This window comes from Pongo abelii, chromosome 19 (genome assembly GCF_028885655.2).
Source record: "Pongo abelii isolate AG06213 chromosome 19, NHGRI_mPonAbe1-v2.0_pri, whole genome shotgun sequence".
Classification (NCBI taxonomy): domain Eukaryota; kingdom Metazoa; phylum Chordata; class Mammalia; order Primates; family Hominidae; genus Pongo; species Pongo abelii.
The window spans coordinates 22056954-22072728 of record NC_072004.2 but is presented as its reverse complement, the minus strand read 5'-3'; the positions used below and the strand labels follow the sequence as shown (position 1 = coordinate 22072728).

The following is a 15775-nucleotide window of genomic DNA, read 5'->3' as shown; positions in this document are numbered from 1 at the left end:
ATTGTGAAAGAATAAAATAATAAAGTATGGAACATTTTTGAAAAGCATATAGATCTGGCTACAGAGCTTTAGTGAGAAGGAACTAGCTAAGTGTAGTCTGTAGTGACACCAATATCTCACCTCCTCTTGCTGTGGAAACCACTTCCCCATAAACAGCCCCAAGACAAGTGAGCACTTCAACTATTCTTGCAAATACCCTGAGCCCTGTGGCTACCAAGAACCCCAGCATGTGCAATTCAACAAGACACCACAGTGCTTAAAAACCATCCTCTCTCATCAGCCGCCATCTCCATCTTCCCATGACTCAGGGCTTACCTCTTAAGAGAAGGGGACACAGCTTGGACCCCAGAAGGGGGCTGGTGACTGAGTGCCCAAGCCCTGTCCTCTTCTGCTCACACGCCCAGATCCCCAACTTCCTGCTAGTTCTTCTCACCCCCAAATCCCCAACTTCCTGCCAGTTCTTCTCATCCCCAAATCATCCCCTGAACAGTGCTGTCTCCATCTACTTCGTTCTGATTTTATCACTGGTTAGAAGGAGTTGGCTCACCTGTCCCTAGTAAAAAATGACTCAGGGTCACAGTGCTCCTTCCCTCAGAATGCCCAGGTCCCCAAGCACCCAGGCATCTGCTGCTTTTCCTAGGACCCCCAGAAGACCCCTAGAAAAATGGTAGATGGCAATTATGAGACTCACAGCTGGGCCAGGTAAGGGCTGGTGTTCCTGCCCATCTCTGGAGAGAAGCAGGACTTGGAGGGGGGCAGCCTGCAAGGGCACCAGCTGGTTTGAGGGCCATCCTGGGGACCCCAGGCCTTTGAGGTCCTATCTGGTGATGGGACACAGGGAAGGGCCAGAGATGTGTTTTCTGGCCTGACCTGGGGTCTGCAAGGAAACAGGGAAGAGCTGCCCCTGGCAGAGGGAAGAGAGGAGGAAGTGTTAGCAGGAGGAGGCTGCCTGAGGAGACCCCCTGCACCACTGAGGAAAGGTCTAGGGAGCTGAGGTTGGACAAAGAGTCCTGAGCAAGTGGACAGGCCCTATGCTTGCCAAGACAGAGAGGGGACCAGGAATTCCCTTCTGATTCCTCAATTTTTATAACTCTCTCTTTCAACAGCTTCCAGAATGAGTGGCTGAAGCTGGCAGGTCTGTGCCAACCCCATCGAGCTCTGGTGCCAAGTGCATCATTGACCTCAGAGTCGAATCCCTGAGTGACCTGGAAGCAACAAGACACTGTTACATTTGTGACAGATTAGGAAGCAGGGACCCAGGCCCTAGGGACGTCCCTTCAATTCCTGAACCTACCCCTACCCAAGCAACCTCACTCTGGGACTCTTCTTAACATGCATTTCAACTTACCTAGATTATTTAATTTTTGTAATGTATTTCTATGTGTTCTTGACTGCTTGTCGGAAGCGATCCCACAACACTCTATACCCCTTCCTCAGCCCCTCCAGTCACACAGTGGTTGACATATATTCAGGCACATGGCTATTCTTTGTGGCTCTCATACAAGGTGGGTGGCTACGTTCAGCTTTTTCTAGAGGACATTGTTCCAAAGCTGTCAACCAACAAATATTTATAGGACATTATTTATCATTTCTGTGTTCAGCTATGTAAAATAACGAATTCGTTTTGAGTAAACCAGTCTTAAACTGTTGGTGATTCTATTGGCTTTGTTTTATGACAAAGAAAGGTAGTGGGATGGGAGGGGAAGAGTAGAAAACTCTGAACAGGGGAAGTCAGCAGAAAGGAAATGATAATGCCTCTCCCCAAATAATGAAACACTATTTCATAAAACAAGGATTATTTTATAAAATATTATGCACCCAGTGTATAATGCATATGCACTAGGTAAATTTGTGCTTGATATATATATTCATGCATTTAAGCTTATTTTTCTCACAAGTCAAGCTCTCTTAAAAATTACTCATTGTCCTTCAAATTCTAACAGTGTCTCCAAGGGCTAAGTATTATTAATATTCCCATTTGATAGAAGAGGAAATGTTGGCTCAGAAAGTTAAAACCACTTGTCCATGGTCGTGCAGCGAATAAATAATGTAACTAATATGCAAACCTCTGAGCAGCCCAGAACCACCTGGGATGGTCATTTAAAATGCTAACAAGAGAATTGGGTTTGGATGTGGGAATCTAGATTTTTACCAAACCGCCAAGTGAAACACATGCAGACTAAAGACAAGAAACTACTGAATTTGTCAATAAGACTTTTTTTTTTTTTTTTTGAGACTGAGTCTTGCTCTGTCGCCCAGGCTGGATTGCAGTGGCATGATCTCGGCTCACTGCAACCTCCACCTCCCGGGTTCAAGCGATTCTCCTGCCTCAGCCTCCTGAGTAGCTGAGGCGCCCGCCACCACACCCGGCTAATTTTTGTATTTTTAGTAGAGATGGAGTTTCACCATGTTGGTCAGGCTGGTCTCAAACTTCTGACTTTGTAATTTGACCACCTCGGTCTCCCAGTTTTTTGTTTGTTTGTTTGTTTGTTTTGTTTTGACTTGTTTTGAGATGGAGTCTTGCTCTGTCGCCCAGGCTGGAGTGTAGTGGTGCCATCTCGACTCACTGCAACCTCCGCCTCCTGGGTTCAAGTGATCTTCCTGCCTCAGCCTCCCAGGTAGCTGGGATCACAGGTGCATACGAACACACCCAGCCAATTTTTGTATTTTTAGTAGAGATGGGGCTTCACCATGTTAGCCAGGCTGGTCTTGAACTCCTGAACTTGAGAGATCTTCCTGCCTCGACCTCCCAAAGTGCTGGGATTATAGGTATAAGCCACTGCACCCAGCCTCAATAAGAATTTAACCACTCTTAAAAATAAGATGCACATGGTAATAGACATCTTACCTAGGTATTATTTCCCTAGAATCCATGCTCCACAAAATCAGTGGTTAACATTAGATAAAGGAAAGACAGTCAGCCAGTATATACAACAAGACTTCTATTGTGAATGCAGAATTATTTGACAGATTGCCTAGACTGAGGTTAAGAAACTATGGTCCTCAGAACAAACCTAGTATTATCCCTGTTTTGTAAACAAAGTTTTGTTGAAACACAGCCACTCCCACTCTTTTACATATTATCTATCCCAGCTTTCCAAGACAAAGGTGGAGTCACATTGTTGCAACAGAGACTATATAGCCCACAAAGACAACAATATTTACTATCTGGTCTTTCATAGAAAACATTTGCTAACTCCTGGCCTATGTTTTAGTATACACTTTTTTAAGTATAAGAAAGTTAGACTGAATCAGGATTCCTGCTGTACAATGCAAGGGGGAGGAATTCAACATACCTGTGAGAAATGCAAAATATATTAGCTTTCTTTTTCATAAGCCCTGCTTTGTGTGTTTTAAACAATCTATTTTTTAGTATGAAAAAGTGACATTTTGGTAATCAACATTTTTGAAGAGCAATGACACAGTCTGTAGAAAAATTTAAAATTTACATACTCTTCAATCTATCTTATTTCTAGGAATCTATTTCAAGAAACACTATCTAAAGAAACAAAGGAGGGTCAAGCACAGTGGTTCACTCCTGTAACCCCTGCACTTTGGGAGGCCAAGGCAGGTGGATAGCTTGAGGTCAGGAGTTGGAGACCAGCCTGGCCAACACGATGAAACCTCATCTTTACTAAATTACAAAAATTAGCCGGGCATGGTGGCAGGTGCCTGTAATCCCAGCTACCTGGGAGGCTGAGGCAAGAGAATTGCTTGAACCTGGGAGGCAGGGTAGCAGTGAGCCGAGATCGCGCCACTGCACTCCAGCCTGGGTGACAGAGTGAGACTCTGTCTCAAAAAAAAAAAAAAAAAAAAGACACAAAGTTTTGGTACATTGCTGTTGTTTGCAGCTCTGTTTGTAAAAACAACCAATAGAAATAAATTCTTTAAAATATGAATAGTTTAAACCATGATGCTATAGCCACATAATAAACATGAAATTACTGAAAAGAATAAAGTAGATATACGTACTGAAATGAAAGGTATCTATGATATTAATGTAAAACTATGTATATAAAATATACATTCCATATGTGTATCTCTATGCCAATCTCTACATTACCACATATTTATTATATAACTATATGTATAATAATATTTGTTTTGGTAAAAGCTATATATATTTACATAAACATAAGAAGGACATTTGATGTGCTATATCCCAATCTATTAAATGTGATTTCCCTGGCAACCATGATTTTTAAGAAATGAGGATCTCCACTTTTCATTTTCCATTCTTTGTGCTTTGATTTTCATAAGTATGAGTATACGATTTTTAATTCAAAAACCAAGATTTGAGAAGCTGGGGCCTTGCATTAAAAACTGGTTCTCTCTTAGTTCTCTTGAACCACTTGCTCTGGGTCCCTCGTTGAGGGGACGAGCTTTGCAGATTTCAGTCTAGTTCAGAGAACTTCAGGAAGGTTCGCAGCTCTTATGTTACCCATTGTATCAAGAGATCAAGGCAAAAAACATGTCCTGTCTAGCTCCAAAGAGTACATTTTGACTCTCTCTCTCTCTCTACACACACACACACACACACACACACACACACGCACCTGCATAAATAGCTATTCTCATGCAACATTTTATAATCCCTTCCAACTTTGAGATATTCCTCCTCTAGCCCAACATCATAGCAAACCAGCTAGGGCAAGTGTGGGGGCATTATCCGGAAACATGATAGTAGCAACCTCAAGGATGTAACAGTTCCATCTTCCCAGGGCCGGAGTGAGAGGGAGGGAGACGATGTGGACACAGGGCCTGGCAGGCAGAGCGTTTCCTCCCCTTGCCTGCATGCCAGGCCCCTGTGAGACGCCAGAGAAGTGGCTGAGGTCAGGTGGTCAGGTGGACGTATCTGAGCTGTGCCCTGCACTGTGGGGCTGCCTCGGACAGGGCCTGGCTCATTGGCCCCACGTGTGCCCACGGTGACATGGCTGCTCTTCCAAACCCAACTCCCTCACCCTGGCCTCTTGGCCTCTTGGCTTTCCTACCACATGCCTGGAGTGCAGAGTTCTGGGAATCTGGTGGCCCACCCTGTGCAGAGGGTGCCTGACCACTGTGTCGTATTCTTACAATTCATATACATTTGTTTGTTGTAGCTCAAAATGTTTTCACTGGGTCCTGTTTCTTGATACGTTTCACTTGCATATCTTTGGGCCACCAGAAGTTTTGGCATGTCCATCCAGTGGCTCTGGTTGTCCCACCTCTGTACCCTAAGACACCCGTGGGGGCTACGCTGGGGGCGCTGCCACACTGGGACGGAGTGATGCCTGCTCTATCCTTCAGACCCCCGGACTGTGATGGGCCCTCTGCTGCCCTCTGCTGCCGCCTCTCCACTCCTTCGCCCGGCAGGTCTCTGAGCACCCTGAACAGCCACACATTTGGCCAGAGGTAAAAAGACCAGTGGGCACTGCCTGAGGCCATGTCACTGTGCTGCCAAACAGGTGGCTTCCTTGGCCCTGACCCCGGGGTTCCCACCAGTGCCTCCACCCAGCCCTCTGTGGGACTGCCTTCCCACGGAGTCTGACCACTGTCCACAGAAGCGGGAGGGCAGGAGGCTGATTCCAGGTCAGAGAGCTGTTAGGGGGCTCTTGGATAGACCCTCCCCACCTAGTGAGTTGGCAAGAGACAGAAACTGACCCCATGGTTTAGGGGCGGGTCCCATGGGAGGGACAGGTGGAGTAAGCCATGAGACGAGGCCCTGGCTGGTGCTGGCCCTGAGGGGATAGATGGGGGGTCTGGCTTTGAGAGCAGAGCCTCTCCCCAAAACCCCAGCCCTGCCCCTCCCTGGGCCTCTCAGATGCCGTTGCTGGCAAAGTGTTCAGAAGAGGAGATTTTGATTCTCGAGTATCATTCAGCCTGAAAAAGGAAGTTTTGACATGGGCTGCAATATGGATGAAGCCTGAAGACATTCTGCTGAGTGAAAGAAGGTAGACACAAAAGGACAGATACCAGGTGACTGCACTTACATGAGGTTCCTAGAATAGTCACATCCCTAGAGAAGAATGGCGGTTGCCAGGGGCAGGGGGAGGAGGAATGGGGAGCTGTTGTTTAATGGGTCCAGTCTCAATTCTGCAGGATGAAGAGGCTTCTGGAGATGGCTTGCACACAGTGTGAAGGTAGAAGGGACTGCGCACGACTGAACTGTACACTAAAAATGGGTGGGTGGGTGGGTGGGGAGTGAAAGAGTAAAAAGCAATGGTTGAAATGGGAAATTTATATTTGTGTATTTAGCACAATAAAAAAAAAAAAAACAAGAGTCCCCAGGACTGGCAGTGCTCATTGAATGCTCACAACAGCCACGTAGGCAGGGACAATCAACCCTATTTACAGATGGGCAAGTTGAGACCGACCCTTACAAGAGCGGACAAGCAAGGGTGCATCCCAGGGCGTCCAGCCTCCCTCAGGCCCTCCAGAGGCCTGTGCCAGTCCTGCTTCAGCTTGCCCACCCTGGGCCCCTCCCCACACCCCAGCCCCAGCTTCCCACACCCCAGGACCCCAGCTCTTCCAGGAAATGCACCACATCCCCTTCCCTGCAAAGCTGGATTTACACAGAGAAAGAACTGGGGACTAGGGGAGCCACCATGGCTCAGGGCCTCCCATCCCCACTTCCAATGCCTGAGGGATACACCCCTAAGTGGACCCCCAAGCAGACCCCCCATCCTGGAGAGATGTGGGGGTCTTCGCTCCGGGGGGGCACTGGTCATCCCCACCTTCAGCTTGAGAGGGACCGAGGACACCCCGAAGCCGGGGACCGCCAAGCCGGAGCCAGTGGAGGGGCGCGAAGTCGGCGAGTTGGAAACTTACTGCAATCGTCCACTGGTAGCCTTCGGCGTCCGGCTCGTCCTCTGGCGACTCGGCGGGCGGCTGCGCAGGGCTGGGACCTCGGCTGGATCCTTAGGCTCCGAAGAGATGGTCCCCATCCTTGTCGTCGTCGCGGGCGCCATCAGAGGGGCGGCGGCGGCCGGCGCTGGCGGTGGCTGGGCCCGCCGGGGCGTCATGGGGCAGGTCCGGCGGGAAGTCGGGGAAGTAGCCAGAGATCTGCCAGATGGGGCGGATGGGGCCGGGGCACACGTGGATGGCCACATGCTCCTGGATGCAAATCTTCGCCTTTTCCCCGCACCGCCGGGGAATGGTACAGGCAGCGCCTCCCCGCCGGGCCACGGCCTGGCCCGGAGTGACCCCGGCCGTGGGCGGCTCAGCAGGCCCGTCGTGGCGCGGCGGGGCCTCCGCGAAGGCCAGCGCGAGTGAGTGCCAGGGGCGGGCAGGCAGGGGGCCGGCCCAGCCCACGTCACTCAGCAGCAACCAGGCAGGGTGAGTGTGCGGGCTGCCCAGGCAGTGCAGAGCGGAGAGAGCTGCGTGGGGCCACACTCACTCGCACTCACACCGGCGGGCACTCCGGCTTGGGACCCCGTGCGCGCACTGCCTGGGGACAAGCGGGCAGCCAGCAGGACAGGGACCCGCAGAATGCACACTCACTCACACGTTCCTGCAGGTGCCAGCACATGCTGGGCTCCGTTCGCTCTCAAGGGACACACGCAGGTGTGCAAGGACAACGCAAGTGCACGCACACGTGTGCAGACACGTAGTGGAAACATCCACTCGCTCACACCTGTAGGACACACACACACAAACATATGCACACATACAGAGTTGGTTGAGGATGCTGTAACACAGTACACCCCCCAATGCACGCGCACGCGCGCGCACACACACACACACACGTGATCAAGGGCACCCAGGGCAGAATCTTCCATATCCCCAAGGACCCCTAACAAGACACACAAACATGCACCCATAGAAGTAATCAGGGGACCTTGAGCACAACTCCCTCTCTCCTTCCCCATCTACCAGGACGCAGAGTCACACTCCTAGGCATGTGGGGACAGGCTGTCTACACACGGGAAGGACATGGACATGCTCAATTGTACGAGGACACTGCAGGCACAGTCTGTGCACACATATTCTCAGGTCACATAAACACAGCACCCTGTAACCTCGAGTCAGTCCCTCACTGAAGCACCCACTGGGACACGGTGACTGAGAACCAGGACAGGGCCTGGTCAGGAGGGGTTGAGGGCAGGGCCTGGGAAGTGAGTGATGCAATGAGGTTGGGCAGTACCACCCGCCACCCAACCACCCACTCCAGGCCTCCCACATAATCTGGTCACTAAACAAATCCCAGCGGGCCCAGCCCCAGCTGTTGCCTGGCTTTCCAGAAACAGAACTCAGTTGGGAATGGCAGCTACTTGGACAGGTCTGTCCCCAGAAAGCCCTGGGCATGGATGGAGTCCCATCTACCCTCTGATTTCCACTGGCACATTTATCTACCAACATTCTGTCCAAGTCTCCTCTTCTGAGCCCTCACCAGAATCACCCTTAATGAAGAGTCACAGGGAGAAGATGTCCACCCATGCATCAGGAGACAGGCCTGGAACAGAGCCTTCCTGCACAGCCTCAGAAGGGACCCACCCTGCTGACACCTTGATCTTGGACTCACGGCCTCCAGTAGTGTGAGACAGTAACATTCTGTTGTTGAAGGTGCGCAGTCTGTGGTACTGTAAAACAGCCCTAGGAAACGAACACAGGCTGTTAGCCCACAGATGGTGAAGGGATGGAATGCTCCATGGAGCTCCAGGCTCACTGTCTGCAGCTCCTAAAGTGTGCTATGGGACCCTTGGGTGGGTGTAGGTACGCAGGGTAATTTTGGGTGGTTCAAGGTGAATAATTTCAATTGACATAACAATGTATTTATCTTGCTGGGTAAATGAGGGATCCCCAACTGCAGGCTACACAGCAGGAGGTAAGCAGCCAGCCATTGAGCAAAGCTTCATCTGTAGAAACAGCCACTTCCCATCCCTCGCATTACCGCATGAGCTCTGCCTCCTGTGAGATGAGCGGTGCAGTTAGAGTCTCATAGAAGCACGAACCCTACTGTGAACTACGCATGCCAGGGATCTAGATTGCCTGCTCCTTATGAGAACCTAATGCCTGATGATCTGTGACTGTCTCCCATCACCCCCGGATGGAACCATGTAGTTGCAGGAAAACAAGTTCAGGGCTCCCACTGATTCAATTGATTCTACATTATGGTGAGTTGTGTAATTATTTCATTATATATTACAGTGAAATAATAATAGAAATAAAGCACACAATAAATGTAATGGGCTTGAATCATCTCCGCATCATCCCTTCCCCTTCTCCCAGGTCCGTGGAAGAGTTGTCTTTAAGAAAACTGGTCTCAGGTAGCAAAAAGGTTGGGAACCACTGGTGTAAATGCTTCAAGGAATAGTTAAGCAGCTTAAGGTTTACATGCTACAAAAAATACAGGTTTAAATGCTAATAAAAATGGGTGCAAATGAAAACACTCTCTTGCTGTGGTCCAAGGAATCTTAAGCATTCTATCAGAAAGACTTGCAGCTTGGAGCTGCAGCTGCCCTCCCACATCCTGTCCACTGTAACCCCTGAAACACACAAACACACACACACGCGTACACACACACACACACACACACACTCTGTGCTTCATGCCCTCACTAGGGTGGCCTGGGAGGGAATGCGAGTTTTTTTTTTTTTTTTTTTTGAGTTGGAGTTTCACTCCTGTTGCCCAGGCTGGAGTGCAATGGTGCAATCTCGGCTCTCTGCAACTTCTGCCTCCTGGGTTCAAGCAATTCTCCTGCCTCAGCCTCCCGAGTAGCTGGGATTACAGGCATGTGCCACCATGCCTCGGTAATTTTGTATTTTTAGTAGAGATGGGGTTTCTCCATGTTGGTCAGGCTGGTCTCGAACTCCTGATCTCAGGTGATCCGCCCACCTCAGCCTTCTAAAGTGCCGGGATTACAGGCGTGAGTCACCGCGCCCAGCCGGGAATGCATGCTTTTAGGAGAAACGAAGACAACTCAGGCCCCTCATTCTCCTGGTGTTTGCACAAGTGCCTTCTCCGCAGACCATGCTTCAGTCTCTTTCTTAGTTCTCCTTCTTACTGAAAGAGAGAAGCAGAGCCGCAGCATGTACCCAGCTGCTTAGGGCCCAAGCCAAGTACACAAGTTTCCTGGGGAGCCTGGTGAGTGGAAGGCACTGCAGATCCTCCCCAAAAGCGGCGTCAGTTTTTGATGGATCCTTGAGCCCAGGAAGGCAATAGACAAGACATCACGGTTCACTGGAAGAGAAAACAAAAATGCAGTGAGGAAGGGCAGTAGTCAAAGGTTCTATGCTCCATGAGAAGGGGTTCTCAGGGCTTTAAGCAGCAGGCAGAAGACTTTATTGCATGTGTGGTTAGGTGATGGCGACCTACAGTTTTCACTGGGAACTGGGATCCAGAGTAACTCGACCTCCTACTCATGCACGTCTCTCTCTGTCTCTTTGCATTTTGTGTCTCTCTCCGGATCTCTTGCCCTCCTTATCCTGTCAGCCTCCTCTGTCTCTCTCCCAATCTCTCTTCCTCTCTTTCGTTCCCTTCTCCTCATCTTTCTTTCTCCTTTTCCAGTTCTCTCTCCCTCCTCATCTCGCTGCATGCTACTGTTCAGGCTCCCGGGGCTCCACGTGGATGGGCGGACACGGGACTCCTAGGCTAATTTTCACGGGACAAGCACAGGGCTGCAGGACCTAGGTCCCCCACCTCCCAGCACCCTCAAAATGAGAGGTGTGGGGTGTGCCCGTGCTCTCCTGGGTGGGCGCCCCATGCTCCAGGAAGCAGAAACTGCAGGACAAAGCTGGCACAAGTGACATGCCCACGTGGCTGCCAGCTTCCATCTTGGGATCTGCTGAGGCCAAAGCAGAAGACACCTGCCCACAACCGACCCCGCACCAAGGTTGGGGGAGGGGTGGGTTTGGGGGTGGGAATGGAGATGGGAACAGCCACTGCAAAGCAGTCCCTGGCTGGCTTCCTGCCCTGCACCCTGTCATGCAAGGCCTCTCCTCCTGCCCCACCCCTGCCCCTCACCACCTCCACCCCTAGGCTGTCCAGATCCAGGCTCCAGAAGTCTCCCAGGATCTAAGAACTAAGGGCAAACACTGGGCTCTGCAGCCCCTAGTCCATGAGTCAGCCACCCCTCTGCATGCTGACAAACCTTGGCTGTCACTTATCCTCCACCCCAAACCAGCCTCAGCCCCATCCTACTGCAGGCCTGTGAGTCTGCTGGAGAAGCCGGGATCCTTTCCTCACCCCGAGGCTGCCTGATAAGCTTTCTGGATCCTGGAGAAAATTGACCCACTATTCTCATACTGGTGCAACTTCTTCCAAGACCTCAAAACTGGACAACATGAACTTGTCTTGTTTCTTGCCTCTTCTTGCTAGGACTGTCGTTGGGACAGTACGAGATGGGGGGTGGCGGGAGAAAATGGACGAATGGATGGATGAATGGACATCCCCCCACCAGCATTACCACCTCCTCCTAAACATAGTCCTGAGAGCTCTATTTCCTGGTAAACTTCCCCCTTCCCACCCTGGTCCAGGGAAGCCCAAAGGCCAGCGCCCTCCACCCACCCTTCCTCGGGTCCACTCTACTGTCTGCTTGCCCAGATGTCTTAACCCGGCTTTACCAAGCTAGAACAGATAGCAGGGATGAGTCCCCAGCCTCTGCCAGGAAGATTTGCCAAAATGTTCTCAGTTTAGAAGCAGGGGCAGTGACGGGGCCTAGGGATGACTCCAGGGTTGTCACTCAAGTAGCAAGAAGGGCAAGGAGCCCTGTTTCCTGCCCTTACCCTGGGAGAACTTGGCCGGGGCTCCACAAGGCCCTGCAGGGGCAGCAGGAGAGCAAATCCACCCTCCTCTTGAGGAAGTCACCACCATCCCTAGGAAGCAGCAGATGGGGGTGCACTGGCAGAGACCTCGTGTGCTATAGGGCAAGGCCAGCAGATCTGTACTCAGCTTCAGCCCCAGGGGAGCTGCAAGATAGACTGATACCCTCACAGGTTTGGCTCTGTGTCCCCACCCAAATCTCATCTGGAATTGTAATTCTCCTGTGTCAAGGGAGGAACCTGGTGGGAGGGGATTGGATTTGGGGACAGTTTCCCCCGTGCTGCTCCCCGGATAGTGAGGTAGTTCTCAGGAGAGCTGATGGTTTCAAAGTGTGGCACTTACTGGTTCTCCACTCACTCCCTTCTGCCATCTTGTGAAGAAGGTACCTGCTTCCCCTTCACCTTCTGCCATGATTGCAAGTTTCCTGAACTGCAAGTCAATTAAGCCTGTTTCCTTTATAAATTACCCAATCTCAGGTATTTCTTTATAGCAGTGTGAAAACAAATGAATACAGTCCCCTTCCCTGAGGTGCCTTCTCCTTAGGCAACCAGCTGCCTCCATGCTCCTCCTCTGCCCCCTGGTATTTCCTTTCCCCTCATGAGGCCCAAGTGATCCACATGGCCAGCCCCAGCCCCATCCTACTGCAGGCCCGTGTGGCTGCTAGAGAGGCTGGGCTCCTTTCCTCACCCCGAGGCTGCCTGATATGCTTTCTGGATCCTGGAGAAAACTGACCCACTGTTCTCATACTGGTGCAACTTCTTCCAAGACCTCAAAACTGGACAACGTGAACTTGTCTTGTTTCTTGTCTCTTCTTGCTAAGGCTGTCATTGGGACAGTCCGAGATGGGGAGTGGGGGGAGACAATGGATGAATGGATGGATGAATGGATAGTAGTCCAGGGAGATGTCCTTGTGTGTCCTGAACTGGGCTCTTCCTCCAGTGAGAAGCCTTCCTAAGTGAGTTTATACAGTCATCCCTTGGTATCCATGGAGGATTAGTTGTAGGGTCCCCGGGGATGCCAAAATCCATGAATACTCAAGTCTCTGACATAACATGGCTTAGCATTTACATATAAGCTATGCACATCCTCCCATATACATTAGACCATCTCTAGATTATTCATGATGTGTAATACAATGCAGATGCTATATAAACGGTTGTGATACTGTATTGTTTACAGAATGATGAGAAGAACAAAGTCTGCACATGTTCAGTAGAGACACAATCATCCAATTTATTTTCTGAATATTTTCCATCTGCTGTTGGCTGAATCCACAGATACGGAGCTCCTAGGTACGAGGGCCAAAAGTGCTTTGAGAGTAGGGTGGGTGAGGTTGCTAATGAGTACAGGGGAGCAGGTGTTGATCAGGAGGGCCCTGCACTGGGGCATCTGGATGCCCTGTCTCAGGACTTGAGACTCCATTTTGATGGCACAGGCATACTGAGCCCAGGTTAAAACGCTCCCCTTGGATGTTCATTTTATCCCAAGCTCTTTCTGGACCCTGGAATCTGGCATCCCCTAGGCCCTGGGTGGAAGGACAGCTGAGCCAGGTTTTAGATAACATGTCTAGAAGAGTGAGCCCCTACTGTGTGCCTGGCACTTTTCTCACAGGCTCCTCTAGCTAGAATATCCAAAGGTCATGGAGAGAAATACCCAGTTAAAATATCAGAAATGAAGAAGCGATACCATTAGAGACACTAAAAAGACCATTAGAGATGCTAAAAAGACCATTAGGTAATAGTATTAGCTTTTGTATTCTGAGATTCAATAGCAGCAGTCACTTCCCTCCACCCCTACGTGTATCCCAGGACCACCCTGGGTGGGGAGGGCTGAGGTCAGGGAGATCTGATGCTGGTCCTGGGCTCCAGGGGTGACAGTGATGAGGAACTGGGTGCACACATGAGTCAGGGAGCCAGGCCTGGCCAGAGAAGCAACACGCACGTGCACAGACATGTTTACCCACTTACACATGTGCATGCATGTGCACAAACACAATGCAGGCAGGCATGTTGACGCCTCAGGTGGTGGAGGACCCTGACTCTGGGCCCTGCTGACTCGGGCAAGGCCCCATTGTGATGCGTGCCATGACCTCAGAATGTCACTCGTGCTTAGCACCTATCCGCTCTGTAGCCTGTGTCTGTGTTCTACAGCAGTTACACACACGCTGAGGTGTTGGTGAGCAGTTTTGTGAACTCAAAGGTTTTCTCCCTGAGAGGCATAACCCAGGCCAGCTGATTCATCAGAATCGGTGAGTGTGACCTGCTCTCTTCCCTCCAGGCTGACTTGGGGACAGTGGCTATGGTATGGGTGGTGTTGGCCTCTGGGCAGCTACAGAGGAGGGTCATCCCTGAGCAGTCACCGGGCGCCCGTTCTACACTGCCTGTGTAGACGATTTTCTCTTTCGTCCTCATGGTGGCTTCGTAGAGTGGGTGCTGTTCCCGAATGTACCCATTCGACAGGTGAGACATCTGGGGTCAGAGAGGCGGTAACCGGCCTGAGAATCCAGACACGACTCTGGGTTTTGCTCTCAGCCCTGCTGTGTGCCGTGCTAGAATTCAGGCCTCAACCCTGAGACCTCCCTGCTCTAGATCCCAAATCTGCCCAGATTACTGATCCTGATGGGGCAGAGCCTGGCCGTGACAGAGACACTGGGATGGATCCACTGTGGGTGGGGAGGAGGGAAGGGTCCTCAGAACACACCTGGGGCCTAAGCTCGGTCCTGATGGTCACTGTGGGACCCACTGGACACACACAGTCCTTTGTCTGCAAGTGGCATGGGGAGCCTTCTGCCCTTGGGCAGTTGTGGAAAGTGAAGGAACCCTGGAGGGCTGGCTGAGGGGAGACTATCTTCCCTTGTGTTCAAAGGGGTCCAGGCACTGGGGTTCTCCCCAAGTATTTCTTATTCTGTCTGGCCTCGCTTTCCTTTTGCCCTGAGTATTCTCAAGAGGGATGGTCCATCTAGATGTTCTCCAGGGGCAAGGACCCACTGTTCTTCATCAGTGACCCAGGAAAATGAAGCCCCCTCATGTAGGGACAGCTCAGAATGGTGGAGTCCACAGTCCCTCCCTGAGAGAGGTGGTTTCCATGAGCACAGTGGCTGCTTTGGAGGCAGTAGATCATTTTCATCCCCAAAAACAAACACACTACTGCTCAAATGGCGTTATTCCTAAAGCAGCTTCACTGGTTAGACTGAAGGGCCACGGTAGCCCAAGTGATGAGCGGGGTAGAACAGAGCAGTCAGGAGAGATCTTGTTCCCCGTAGGAAACTGGGCATCTCTGTGGCCCTGAGCATCCAGGTGGCCGATCGTACAGAGACCTCTGGTGCCTGACCACAGTTCACATCCACATCCCTGGAATAGCCCATTACAGGCTCTTCACCCTTGGCAGGTGGACACCATTCACCCTGCTGGGGCAGGGGTGTGCCCATTTCCTGGCATATGGGGACAATGGGATTCTCTGTCCAGGTCCCACTCTTCTCAAGTTCTTGGGAAGATGCTCACCCCTGCTTGGGGCTTCAGACTGCAGAGACCCATGGAGGTGTGGGCCACGGGGTTTGGCCCATTTTTACCAGAGTGCAGTGGTGGAATGAAGGTTACACAACCAGCCAGCATCTGGGAGCCCGGTGGGAGTGGTTCAGGGGTTCTCCAAAGCTGTCGGGTACAGTGTAACCTTTAGACAATTTTGTCTCACAGGATGGACATGGTAAAGGACATGGAGAGTTTGCAGGCACAGGAGTGGGAGGACATAATTATGAAGTATCAGAAGGTACAGTTCGGTCTGCTCCTTGGAGGGAGGCCTCTTCCAGTGCGCCCTGGTCAAAGGGTCCTGGGTTCCCTAGGAGCACAGGGCAGGGATGGGTGGCCAATACCCCCAGGCCCTTGCACCCTTTACCTTGGACCCCTCACCAAGGCTCCCTCTGGGTTACAGGGACACCGAGCTGGGCTGCCAGAGGACAAGGGGCCTGAGCCTGTTGGAATCTACAGCAGCATTGATCGCTTTGGGATTCTGCAGTGAGTCCTCTGTGCTCCCCTCACC

At 51.2% G+C, this 15775-nt stretch overlaps 1 pseudogene; it reads left to right on the top strand.

Annotated features, from left to right (window-relative positions):
• The first annotated feature begins 13874 nt into the window (after positions 1-13874).
• LOC129051229 (ubiquitin carboxyl-terminal hydrolase 6-like) overlaps positions 13875-15775 on the top strand; it is a 48565-nt pseudogene continuing 46664 nt past the window's right edge.